The sequence below is a fragment of the Oncorhynchus keta genome, chromosome 12 (assembly GCF_023373465.1).
Source record: "Oncorhynchus keta strain PuntledgeMale-10-30-2019 chromosome 12, Oket_V2, whole genome shotgun sequence".
NCBI lineage: Eukaryota > Metazoa > Chordata > Actinopteri > Salmoniformes > Salmonidae > Oncorhynchus > Oncorhynchus keta.
The window spans coordinates 13,081,784-13,095,748 of record NC_068432.1 but is presented as its reverse complement, the minus strand read 5'-3'; the positions used below and the strand labels follow the sequence as shown (position 1 = coordinate 13,095,748).

The following is a 13,965-nucleotide window of genomic DNA, read 5'->3' as shown; positions in this document are numbered from 1 at the left end:
ATTACAGCCTTATTCTAAAATCTATTAAATAAAAATACTCAGCAATCTACATACAATACCCCATAATGAAGTTAACTGTTTATTGTAGCAAATGTATTAAAAATAGCGTTGAGACTAAATTGAGCTCCGGTGCATCCTGTTTCCATTGATCATCCTTGATGTTTCTACAACTTGATTGGAGTCCACCTGTGGTAAATTAAATTGATTGGATATGATTTGGAAAGGCACACGTGTTAGTCACTGCGTGTTCCAGTGGCATTGGTGGTGTTGCAGCTGAGCAGGAGCTGCGCGTGCCCAGCTATTAACGAGGATGCCAAGGAGCACGTGGGACAGGCACGGCTTGGTTTCTGCGTGTGCTTCTCTGTAAAGCTGGAAACACTATAGCATTGAGATCCAAGAGAACAGCTCTTGGTAATCGAAACCGGCTCATAAGCCACTCATCATCAATGGCCAGTAAATCTTGTTGGTCTCTGAAAATTCGCTCTCTCCGAATTCTTCCATTCTCCAAATCTTCCAACAGTGCCAAAGCAGCCATTGTGCGTCATTACGCATTGTAATTGCATGCCTTTTATATACCCACCCATTTGATTGTCAAAGCTACCTTCAGGTGCTGTAATTACCCTGATTCAGAGGTGGGACCCAGTCATTGTTTTACAAGTCACCAGTAAGTCTCAAGTCTTAGCGCTCAAGGCAGGTAAGTCAAGTCCTAAACTTTGAGTTTCGAGTCCTAAACAAGTCATAATGTACTCTTCACCAAGTGTAATACCATTACATATTTTTAACAAGAGTAATAGTTTGTATACTACATTTACGCAGATCATGAATGCTTTAAAAAATATATTTATTACTTTCCAAATAAACATATTTCCATGGAAATACATGGGTAGCCATGAGAAAGATCCGCTATGAGCCGCAATCGAGCGATGTAGGCTTGTACACAATCGCCTAACCTTAACACACAACCCCTGTGTGTGGTTACAGTAGGCTAACGTATGTCAATGGTTTTAGGAACAGCAGTAACACCAGGCAGGATTTGGGCTACAAGGATTGTAGCTCAATCTTGGGTGCAATGATCACGTTCCCGCACTGACTGACTGTGTGGAGGCTCATTGACTTAAAGTCACGTTAGCCTACATGCTATACAAATCTAATAGTTGTTAAAGTACTGTGTGAATTTCACCAGGTTCATATATTAATATGGCATGTTGATTGTTATTATGCATCGCTGCATCCTGGGAGTAGGGGAGTGTGTACTTTTTGCCCTGCGTGCCAGTGCTTAAATCATTTTGATGCACTGAGGTAGGCAAGCTTTTTCTGTCCTCTTCAGAAAAGTTTGATTCTTTTAAGCACAAAGTCATAGTGTTCTGTTCATGAATAATGCTGTATATTTAGAGGTTACTCATTAGTGGATGGTGTTAAGATGCACTTGTAACTACTTTTTAGGATGATATTAACATTCTGAATTCAACATGTGTGTCACGAGCGTTGTAAGAATTGGACCAAAATGCAGCGTGGTTTGGGTTCATCATCTTTATTACGTGAACCGGCAAAAAACAATAAAGAACCAAACGAACGTGAAGCTATGCCGTGCTCAAGGCAACTATGCACAAACAAGATCCCACAACAAACAGGTGGGGAAAGGCTGCCTAAGTATGATCCCCAATCAGAGACAACGATAGATAGCTGCTTCTGATTGGGAACCATACCAGGCCAACCTAGAAATAAAGAAACTAGAATGCCCACCCTGACCTAACCAAAATAAATAATAAAGGATCTCTAAGGTCAGGGCGTGACAATGTGGTTAATAGCTAGCTACGGTATTAGCAGACTATTGTATGTGTGAACGATGGCTAGCTCCTCGAATGATCCCAGTCCCTTGTATTGTGCATCTGTTGTAGAAAGAGGTGATGATTTGCTGAACATATGTGCTCTACAAATGTTTTATTTTATTTTTGTATGTAGGTATGTGGTTTTATCTATGTAAAATATGTTATGTGTTGATGCATAATAAGGAGAGGCTGTACTAATTTTTGTATTCTAAAATCATTTTGAAACACTATGAGAGAAAGAGGCGACGAGTCGCAGAACATATGTACTCTACAAATGTTCTATATTCTTTTGGATGCAGATGCAGAGTGAATTCTTCTTAATTAAAACAACCTGATCGCCAAAATCCATGGCTATAGTCTCAATCAACCACACACAAGAGTTACAGCGGCGCAGTACAGCACCGGTTACACAAGTAAAGTTATATATAACTGTCGGCTATATTAGCCACGACATGCAGTTCTTTGTGCAGCTTCAAATGTCGAACCAAGTTGGAAGTTGTTGCGCCTCCGTGTAATTTTCTTCCCGCATGTTTTGCAAGTTGCAATCCGTTTTTTGTTGACTACAGCGTAGACTACACTTTTTTTAATAGCATAATATTTCATATGTGAGTTTAGGGAGGGTATCAAGTCAGTTCGAGTCAAAGGGCTCAAGTCCAAGTTAAGTCACGAGTCATTGGTGTTAAAGACGAGTTGCAAGTCATCATATTTGTGACTTGAGTCTGACTCGAGTCCAAGTCATGTGACTCGAGTCCACACCTCTGCCTTGAATGAAAGTGACAGGGACATTATCACATGAACAGTGCTGCGCAACGAACGTGATAACAATATATGAAACTGTGCACTCGTAACTGCCCGTCTGAGGCATCGAAAACGGCATCAGTTTAAACATTTGTCGTACTGTTTACCTTATTATTTATGAGAATACATTTCATATTGTGCAAGTATTGTTTAATAATGACATGTCCAATTAAATATGATTCCCGATTAAACTGTACAACATATTTGAGAGATTATTTTGAAAAATTGTATTATCCTAAATCATTTTGTTTTGTGCACTCCAGGGAACTCTTTATATAAACTCCGCAAAAAAAGAAACGTCCCTTTTTCAGGATCCTCTTTTTCAAAGATAATTCGTAAAAATCCAAATAACTTCAGAGCTTCATTGTAAAAGGGTTTAAACACTGTTGCCCATGCTTGTTCAATGAACCATAAACCATTCATGAACATGCACCTGTGGAACGGTCGTAAAGACACTAACAGCTTACAGATGGTAGGCAGTTAAAGTCACAGTTATGAAAACTTAGCACACTAAAGAGACCTTTCTACTGACTCTGGAAAAACACCAAAAGAAAGATGCCCAGGGTCCCTGCTCATCTGTGTGAACATGCCTTAGCCATGCTGCAAGGAGGCATGAGGACTTCAGATGTGGCCAGGGCAATAAATTGCATTGTCTGTACTGTGAGACAGCTCTACAGGGAGACAGGATGTACAGCTGATCGTCCTCGCATTGGCAGACCACGTGTAACACCTGCACAGGATCGGTACATCTGAACATCACACCTGCCGGACAGGTACAAGATGGCAACAACTGCCCGAGTTACACCAGGACTCACAATCCCTCCATCAGTGCTCAGACAGCCCGAAATAGGCTGAGAGAGGCTGGACTGAGGGCTTGTAGGCCGGTTGTAAGGCACGTGCTCACCAGACATCACCGACAACAATGTTGACTATGGGCACAAACCCACCATCGCTGGACCAGACAGGACTGGCAAAAAGTGCTCTTCACTGATGAGTCGTGGTTTTGTCTCGCCAGGGGTGATGGTCGGATTCGCATTTATCAACGAAGGAATGAGCGTTACACCGAGGCCTGTACTCTGGAGCGGGATCGATTTAAGAGGTGGAGGGTCCGTCATGGTCTGGGGCGGTGTGTCACAGCACCATCGGACTGAGCTTGTCATTGCAGGCAATCTCAACACTGTGCGTTACAGTGAAGACATCCTCCTCCCTCATGTGGTACCCTTCCTACAGGCTCATCCTGACATGACCCTCCAGCATGACAATGCCACCAGCCATACTGCTTGTTCTGTACGTGAACAATGGCCAGCGAAGAGCCAAGATCTCAGTCCCATTGAGCACGTCTGGGACCTGTTGGATCGAGGGTGAGGGCTAGGGTCATCCCCCCCCCCCCCAGAAATGCCCGGGAACTTGTAGTTGCCTTGGTGGAAGAGTGTGGTAACATCTCTCAGCAAGAACTGGCAAACCTGATGCAGTCAAATCCAAGATCCAAGTAGATCAGACCAAATTTCGGAAAGACAAGGATTGTACTTTTGAATTCCGTAAAGTCAGTGTGGAAGAGGTGAAAAATGATTTTTGTCTATCAACAATCAATCAAATGTATTTATAAAGCCCTTCTTACATAAGCTGATGTTACAAAGTGCTGTACAGAAACCCAGCCTAAGACCCAAAACCAAGCAAAGCAGGTGTTGAAGCACGGTGGCTAGGAAAAACTCCCTAGAAAGGTCAAAACATAGGAAGAAACAGAACATGGCCAAGATGTTCAAATGTTCATAGATGACCAGCAGGGTCAAATAATAACAATAATAATCACAGTGGTTGTAGAGGGTGCAACAGGTCAGCACCTCAGGAGTAAATGTCGGTTGACGTTTCATAGCTTCTCTACCGCTCTTGCTGTCTCTAGAGAGTTGAAAACAGCAGGTCAGGGACAGGTAGCACATCCAGTGAATAGGTCAGGGTTCCATAGCCGCAGGCAGAACTGGAGCAGCAGGTGGACTGGGGACAGCAAGGAGTCATCAGGCCAGGTGGTCCTGAGGCATGGTCCTAGGGCTCAGGTCCTCAGAGAGAGAGAGAATTAGAGAGAGCATACATAAATTCACACAGGACACCGCATAAGACAGGAGAAATACTCCAGATATAACAGACTGACCCTAGCCCCCGGACACAAGCTATTGCAGCATAAATACTGGAGGCTGAGACAGGAGGGGTCGGGAGACACTGTGGCCCTGTCCAGCGATACCCCCAGACAGGGCCAAACAGGCAGGATACAACCCCACCCACTTTGCCAAAGCACAGGCCCCACACCACTAGAGGGATATCTTCAACCACCAACTTACCATCCTGAGACAAGGCCGAGTATAGCCCACAAAGATCTCCCCCACGGCACGAACCGAAGGGGGGGCGCCAACCCTGACAGGAAGATCACGTCAGTGACTCAAGTGATGCACCCCTCCTATGGATTGCATGGAATAGCACCAGTAAGCCAGTGACTCCGCCCATGTAATAGGGTTTGAAGCAGAGAATCCCAGTGGAGAGAGGTGATCCGGCCAGGCAGAGACAGCAAGGTCGGTTCGTTGCTCCAGTGCCTTTCCGTTCACCTTCACACTCCTGGGCCAGACTACACTCAATCATAGGACCTACTGAAGAGATGAGTCTTCAGTAAAGACTTAAATGTTGAGACAGAGTCTACGTCTCTCACATGGATAGGCAGACCATTCCATAAAATTGGAGTTCTATAGGAGAAAGCCCTGCCTCCAGCTGTTTGCTTAGAAATTCTAGGGACAGTAAGGAGGCCTGCGTCTGGTGACCGTAGCGTATGTGTAGGTATGTACGGCAGGACCATATCGGAAAGATAGGTAGGAGCAAGCCCATGTAATGCTTTGTAGGTTAGCAGTAAAACCTTGAAATCAACCCTTGCCTTAACAGTAAGCCAGTGTAGAGAGGCTAGCACTGGAGTAATATGACCACATTTTTTGGGTTCTAGTCAAGATTCTAGAAGCAGTGTTTAGCACTAACTGAAGTTTATTTAGTGCTTTATCCGGGTACCCGGAAAGTAGAGCATTGCAGTAGTCTAACCTACAAGTGACAAAAGCATGGATACATTTTTCTGCATAATTTTTTGACAAAGTTTCTGATTTTTGTTACGTAAAAAAGCTGTCCTTGAAACAGTCTTGATATGTTCGTCAAAAGAGAGATCAGGGTCCAGAGTAACGAGATCCTTCAGTTTTATATGAGACGACAGTACAACCATAATGAAGCGTTTCGTATACATTGTCTGTCTTCAGGAAGGCAGTGAGGTGCTGCGCAACAGCTTTTTCTAACATTTTTGAGAGGAATGGGTGACTCGATATAGGCCGATTTAATTTAAAAATGTATATTTTCTTGTTCAAGGTTTGGCTTTTTCAAGAAAGTCTTTATTACTGCCACTTTTAGTGAGTTTGGTACACATCCGGTGGAAAGAGGGCTGTTTATTATGTTAAACATAGGAGGGCCAAGCACAGGAACCAGCTCTTTCAGAAGTTTAGCTGGAATAGGGTCCAGTATGCAGCTTGAAGGTTTAGAGGCCATGATTATTTTCATCAATGTGTCAAGAGATACAGTATTAAAAAACTTGAGTCTCTCCCTTGATCCTAGGTCTTGGCAGAGTTGTGCAGACTCGGGACAACTGAGCTTTGGAGGAATAGGCAGATTTAAAGAGTCCGTAATTTGCCTTTTAATGATCATGATCTTTTCCTCAAAGAAGTTCATGAATTTATCACTGCTGAATTGAAAGCCATCCTCTCTTGGGGAATGCTGCTTTTTAGTTAGCTTTTTAGTTAACAATGACAAGCCACCGGGGTCTGACAATCTGGTTGGAAATTTACTGAGGATAATAGCAGATGATATTGCCACTCCTATTTGCCACATCTTCAATTTAAGCCTACTAGAGAGCGTGTCCACTCAGGCCTGGAGGGAAGCTGAAGTCATTCCCCTACCCAAGAATAGTAAATCCCCCGTTACTGGCTCAAATAGCCGACCAATCAGCCTGTTACCAACTCTTAGTAAACTTCTGGAAAAAAATTGTGTTTGACCATCCCCCTCTTCAAAGGGGGAGACACCCTGGACCCAAACTGTTACGGACCTATATCCATCCTGCCCTGCCTAGCTAAGGTCTTCGAAAGCCAAGTCAACAAACAGGTCACTGACCATCTGGAATCCCACCGTACCTTCTCCGCTGTGCAATCTGGTTTCCGAGCCGGTCACGGGTGCACCTCAGCCGCGCTCAAGGTACTAAACGACATCATAACCGCCATCGATAAAAGACAGTACTGTGCATCAGTCTTCATCGACCTGGCCAAGGCTTTCGACTCTGTCAATCACCATATTGTTATCGGCAGACTCAGTAGCCTCGGTTTTTCTGATGACTGCCTTGCCTGGTTCACCAACTACTTTGCAGACAGCGTTCAGTGTGTCAAATCGGAGGGCATGTTGTCCGGTCCTCTGGCAGTCTCTATGACGGTGCCACAGGGTTCAATTCTCGGGCCAACTCTTTTCTCTGTATATATCAATGATGTTGCTCTTGCTGCGGGCGATTCCCTGATCCACCTCTACGCAGACGACACCATTCTGTATACTTCCGGCCCTTCCTTGGACACTGTGCTATCTAACCTCCAAACGAGCTTCAATGCCATACAACACTCCTTCCGTGGCCTCCATCTGCTCTTAAACGCTAGTAAATCCAAATGCATGCTTTTCAACCGTTCGCTGCCTGCACCCGCACGCCCGACTAGCATCACCACCCTGGATGGTTCAGACCTAGAATATGTGGACATCTATAATTACCTAGGTGTCTGGCTAGACTGCAAACTCTCCTTCCAGACTCATATCAAACATCTCCAATCTAAAATCAAATCTAGAGTCGGCTTTCTATTCCGCAACAAAGCCTCCTTCACTCACGCCGCCAAACTTACCCTCGTAAAACTGACTATCCTACCGATCCTCGACTTCGGCGATGTCATCTACAAAATAGCTTCCAATACTCTACTCAGCAAACTGGATGCAGTTTATCACAGTGCCATACGTTTGTTACTAAAGCACCTTATACCACCCACCACTGCTACCTGTATGCTCTAGTCAGCTGGCCCTCGCTACATATTCGTCGCCAGACCCACTGGCTCCAGGTCATCTACAAGTCCATGCTAGGTAAAGCTCCGCCTTATCTCAGTTCACTGGTCACGATGGCAACACACCTGCTGGAGCACGTGCTACGGGTGGGTATCTCACTGTTCATCCCTAAAGCCAACACCTCATTTGGCCGGCTTTCGTTCCAGTTCTCTGCTGCCTGTGACTGGAACGAATTGCAAAAATCGCTGAAGTTGGAGACTTTTATCTCCCTCACCAACTTCAAACATCAGCTATCTGAGCAGCTAACCGATCGCTGCAGCTGTACATAGTCTATTGGTAAATAGCCCACCCAATTGTACGTACCTCATCCCCATACTGTTTATATTTATTTACTTTTCTGCTCTTTTGCACACCAGTATCTCTACCTTTACATGACCATCTGATCATTTAGCACTCCAGTGTTAATCTGCAAAATTGGAATTATTCGCCTACCTCCTCATGCCTTTTGCACACAATGTATATAGACTCTCTTTTTTTCTACTCTGTTATTGACTTGTTAATTGTTTACTCCATGTGTAACTGTTGTCTGTTCACACTGCTATGCTTTATCTTGGCCAGGTCGCAGTTGTAAATGAGAACTTGTTCTTAATGTTCTTAACTACGTCCTTCTGTAGCTCAGTTGGTAGAGCATGGCGCTTGTAACGCCAGGGTAGTGGGTTCGATCCCCGGGACCACCCATACGTAGAATGTATGCACACATGACTGTAAGTCGCTTTGGATAAAAGCGTCTGCTAAATGGCATATATTATTATTATATTATATTATATATTATATATTAACTAGCCTACCTGGTTAAATAAAGGTGAAATAAAAAATAAATAAACAATGCTATTTCACAGTAAACAACTGAATTTCAGCATGCTTATAGGGAAGGACACTCAACAAGCACAGTGCTTACACAAAAGACTGATGATTTGCTGAGAGAAATTGATGATAAAGTGATTGTGAGGGCTGTCTTGTTAGACTACAGTGCAGCTTTTGACATTATTAATCATACATAGTCTGCTGATGGGAAAACGTTTGTGTTATGGCTTTACACTCCCTGCTATAATGTGGATAAAGAGTTACTTTTATAACAGAACACAAAGGGTGTTCTTTAATGGAAGCTTTTCAAATATAATCCAGTTAGAATCAGGAAGTCCCCAGGGTAGCTGCTTAGAACCCTTGCTTTTTTGAATTTTTACTAACGACATGCCACTGTAAAGCCAGAGTTTCTATGTATGCGGTACTACATAGAGTACTACATAGAGCCATGACTACATGGAACTCTATTCCACATCAAGTAACTGACACAAGCAGTACAATTAGATTTAAAAAACAGATTAAAAAAACACCTTATGGAACAGCAGGGACTGTGAAACAACACAAACATTGGCACAGACACATGGATTTAGTACTGTAGATATGTGGTAGTGGTGGAGTAGGGGCCTGAGGGCACACAGTGTGTTGTGAAATCTGGGAATGTATTGTGATGTTTTAAAATGGTATGAACTGCCTTCATTTTTGCTGGACCCCAGGAAGAGTAGATGCTGCTTTGGCAGCAGCTAATTGCGATCCATAATAAAAGCCAATACAAATACAAATGGTATCAATTTCAAAGCGTTTCTCGAGTTTCAACCTTCTGCCATCGGAGTCGCAGTTTCTCATTTTTCAGTTTATGTGCGTACATATGGGTCAAAGTGTCCATGGAGGACCGCACATTCTCACGTCAAGTTTTAAAAAAAAAAATCCAAAAGTTTTCTTAGAAAGTGCCGTCTTCTTTTGTGCCTCTGCAACGTTTATAAATGAGGCCCCTGGTCTGGTGTTATTGTGCTTGGCACTAGATGTAGATGATGCCTGTTCCTGTTGAACTGCCCCCTTTGGGCAGTTTTGACCTGGTATGACCGTGGGGTGGAGCTGGGGTTTTGAACAACAGCTGGTGTCGTCCAGTGTTTCTGACTCCATTCCTGTTGTCATGACTCTCCAAGACATGACACTGTGGTTGTAGTAAAACGCCTGCTTCAGTGTTGCAGCAGCGTCTGCCTGTCTGACCTTCTCCTGGTCGGTCCAGTTTGGTTTCAGATTCTCTTCTAAGGAAGGAAGGGTTGTCCTGAACCTTCTCCCCATCAGTAGCTCAGCCGGTCTGAAACCTGCGGATGTTAAGGGAGTGGTTCTGTACGTCATCAGAGTTAGCAGAGGGTCTGTCTGCTTGAGTATCTACATTGCTGTCTGTACAGACCTCTCCACATGTCCATTACTCTGTGGGAAGTGGGGGCTGCTTGTCACATGTATGAAGTCATACTCTTACTGAGTTCTTTTAGCGCTGTACTTACCAACTGGGGTCCATTATCGCTAACCAGGATCTCAGGGACTCCAAACCTAGTAAAGGTTGATTTGTGCTTGGCTATGACCTGGCTACTGATTGTGTTTGGAAGGTGGAGGATTTCTAGGACTCTCTGACACTACTAGATAGTTTTGCTTTTTGTACTCACACAGATCTATTGCTATTTTCTGCCATTGTCTGGAGGGAAGCTCACTAGACATGAATGGCTCTTTTCTCTGTGTGCTCCTGGTTTCACAGAAAAATGTACACATTTGCACCTCTGTGATTATCTCCTGGGAGATGTAAGCCACCACACTGACTAGTTAGCGCTCTCCCTGCACTTAATCTGACCTTGGTGTCCATCATGAATCCTATGTAAGATTTCTTTCCTCATGCATGTGGGAATGACTATGCGGTTTCCCCTGATCAGTAGTCCACGTGTCACTGATAGTTCCCCTTTCATCTGATAAAGTCTCTTATCGATTCAGGGATTTTCTCTTAAGTACTCAGGCCACCCATTTCTGATGAACCACAGCACCGACTTCAGCTGTGGGTCGGATTCTGTGTTCAGTCTGATGTCCTCCATTCTCTGTGGGGAAGCAGGTAGATTACTTACAACTGATGCTACATACGAGGTCACATCTCTGTGGGATTCTGTTGCACCCTCGTGGTTTCTCAGTGGATCCCTGGACAGAGCTCAGCTATGGCGAATGTCTTTCCTGGTGCTTACTCTGCAACTCCACTGTAACGCATCAATCTCAACACCCTGACCATGTGGCCTTGGAGCCATGGAACCGGCATCAGTGCGTTGGTGCATCAAGAGCCCGGCCCCTCTGTAGTCTGCTGCTCTCTGGTGCCCTCTACTGGCACGTGGGTCTCCCTGTGTGATACAATTAAATGTGCCTTTAGTATCATGAAGAAATACAATAGTACAGCATCATGTGTATCAGCAAGCAATACGGCAATCATTTATCCGAATGTGATAACTTCCCTTCCAGGGGTACAACAGCTGCACTCATGTTTTCTCTCCCTCAGCATGGTCTCAGCTGCATTCCTCAGAGCCAGGTTGGCAGGTGGCTGGGCCCAGGAGGACCTCTGTCTGCAGATGGGGTAACCCCAGGACCCTCCTGACCTCCAGGTCTCCTCCAGGCAGGATCTGCAGTAGAGCACAACTGAAGATGTCATGGCAGATGGGGAAGGTTAGATTCTCCCTTCGAGGATAGAGAGTTTGATTGGGACCGACAACATTCTCTCTGCTAGACAACTGGAGATCTATCTATATATATTAGGCAAAAATTGTACTATATCAACAATATTATACTGAACAATTTACAAACAGTATTAAGAAATGTCAGAAACCTACAAAGACACACGACAATTATGACAATTTACATTTATAAAACCCATAACATTAATGACAAGTGATGGTCTGACTTTGACATTTTAGAAAAATGATACGGGTCTTGTATGGATCAGTTGGTAAGAGTGTGGCATTAGCAACACCAAGATTTTGGGTTCAGATAAAGCAACAACGTAAATACACAACTGGATGGAGGCTGGTTTCCCTCAGATGCTTGGACCTCCCAACACAACACTGTCTCCAAACACTTGGCCCAAACTGCAACTAAAACAAAGATCAATTAATTACGTTCATTTGATCATCCCAGTGGCATATACTGTATAACTTCAGAAACATTTTGGATTTTGTCAACCATTGTTAAAAAGGCCCAACCCTCAACCTAACGTGACACTAGTTTCTCTCTCACACCAAACACCTGTCAATCTCCCTTCACAACTCTGCCAATTTGAACTAATTTGAACATAGTTTCTACCCTGTCAATTCTCAGTTAAATGAGAAGGTTCAGGCGATTTTATTTTAATTCGATTTTTTTTTTGCCCTTAAACTACAGACAGCTCAACAATAGCAAAGTAAAACAAATCTAAAATTGTTTCTACAAAGAATGAGAGATGACTCTTCACTGAAGAGCGAGGTATTGCATTGCTATTTTTATTCACACACACTTCAACTGAAAGTGCATCTAGTCTTTACACGTGCAAAATATGTTGTAAGATCTACTATTCAACATCATATTTGTAACTTTTGGGGGCTGAATGCAATTTGGTGTGGGTCCAAGGTGTCTGGGATGTTGATGTGAACCATGACCGGCCTGTCAAAGCATTTCATGGCTACAGATGTTAATGCTACAGGGCGATAGTCATTTAGACACGTTACCTTGGTGTTCTTGTGCACAGAGACTATGGTGGTCTGCTTGAAAGATGTAGGTATTACAGACTGGGTCAGGGAGAGGTTGACTTTGACTCTGTGCCGGACAGGAATACTTACTCTGGGCCTGAAAGCTCTGGGCCTCCTGGAGAGACTGGCTGATGACCCACTGTGGCTAGCTATAGAGGGCAAACTAGGGCTAGAGACAGCAGACCCAGGACCTAGTGCTAGAGACTGAGGACTGAGAACCTAGCACAGGTAACTTGTGGGGTAGGAGGCTGAAGGCCTGGTGGGCTAGGGAGCTGTGGGCTGATTGTCTGGACAGTGAGCTTAGTGCCCACCAACTCAGCCCTCTGCCTTGGATCTGTGCACGGCAGGAAACTGCAGACCTGGAAGAAGGGCAGCTAACTTAGGGCTTAGCATTGCATGGGGTTCTAAGCCTGGCAGGATAGGGAGCTGCATACCCAAAAAGTGAAGGGCCTGCGATCCGAGCAGGGCAGGAGACTGCAGACCTGCCAGTAAAGCAAATGTGGATCCTAGCTGGGTAGGATACTTGGGGCCTGGCAGAGCATCAAACCTAGGGACTACTAGTGCAGAGAGCAGTGGACCTAGAATGGCAGAGGACTGGGGGCCTACTACTAAGTCAGGATTCTAGGAAAGGAACCTAAGTCAACCTGCAACTAGTGCCAGAGACTGAAGGCCGGGTATTGACGGAAACTGAGAGCCTCCTGGTGGGAGAGGGTGGGGGGCAGGATAGACAGGACTTACCAGGAAGGCAGGATACACTAGACCTACTTGAGGGGCAGGACACTCAAAGCCTGGACACTACACCTTACAGGTGGGCAGGACATGGAAACTCTGACCTTACCGGGAAGGAATGGAACTCTTACCATAACAGGAAGGAAGGGAATTCTGACCCTCAGGAAGGAAGGGAACTCTGACCCTACCAGGAAGGAAGGGAACTCTGATTCTACCATGGTAGCAGGTGGGGCTGGAGAGGCCCCAACATTCTGGCTGCACTGGACATTCGCAGAGGTTGCAGGCTGTGGCTGCACCGCTGGAAACTTCATGGTTGAAGGCGACGATCAGGGGAGTGGCAGGGCTGCCTTAATGTGTCGTAGAGGTCCCAACCATCCCGTGGTGGGGGTGAAAGCTCAGGCCAGAGGGGCTTGGAGTAGTGTCACTCTGGGGAGTAAACTGGGCTGACTCGGGGAGTAATTGCAGTGGAGCTTAGGAGACCAGCGGTGGTACAGCAACGGTGACTCAGGCTGGGAGGTTTCTAGAGTACATCCTTCTGGACTCCTACTCATAGAGCAGCTCCTCGTTGTCGCTCAGAAACTCCCAGCTGATGAGGAGCCCTGGAGCAGGATTTGTAGTCGTACCTTAGATGAGAGAGGTGCGTAAAGGACTTGCAGCTCAATCTTCCGTAGGTGCATGAATGCTTCATGTAGCCATGTGGGCTGAGGTGGATGGGGACAGGTATCTCGAGAGACGCACAAACTCCTCTTCCGGGTACCTCAACATCACAACTATAGCAGGTCAGAATCCGCCGATACGAAAGACAATGAAAAAACGGCTATGGAACGCATTATAACTACATGGTTCACGTCACTGGAGACACACTATCACATTTCATAATGCTTTTAAAACTA

General features: G+C 45.0%; 1 protein-coding gene across 1 annotated transcript in view; it reads left to right on the top strand.

Moving 5' to 3' along the window:
- The first annotated feature begins 78 nt into the window (after positions 1–78).
- The window catches only part of LOC118391015 (calcium/calmodulin-dependent protein kinase kinase 1), a 163,872-nt gene continuing 149,985 nt past the window's right edge, over positions 79–13,965 (top strand). Inside the window, exon 1 of the mRNA XM_035781922.2 lies at positions 79–694. The gene's annotated coding sequence lies outside the window, so the exon portion shown is untranslated. The remainder of the gene's footprint in view (positions 695–13,965) is intronic.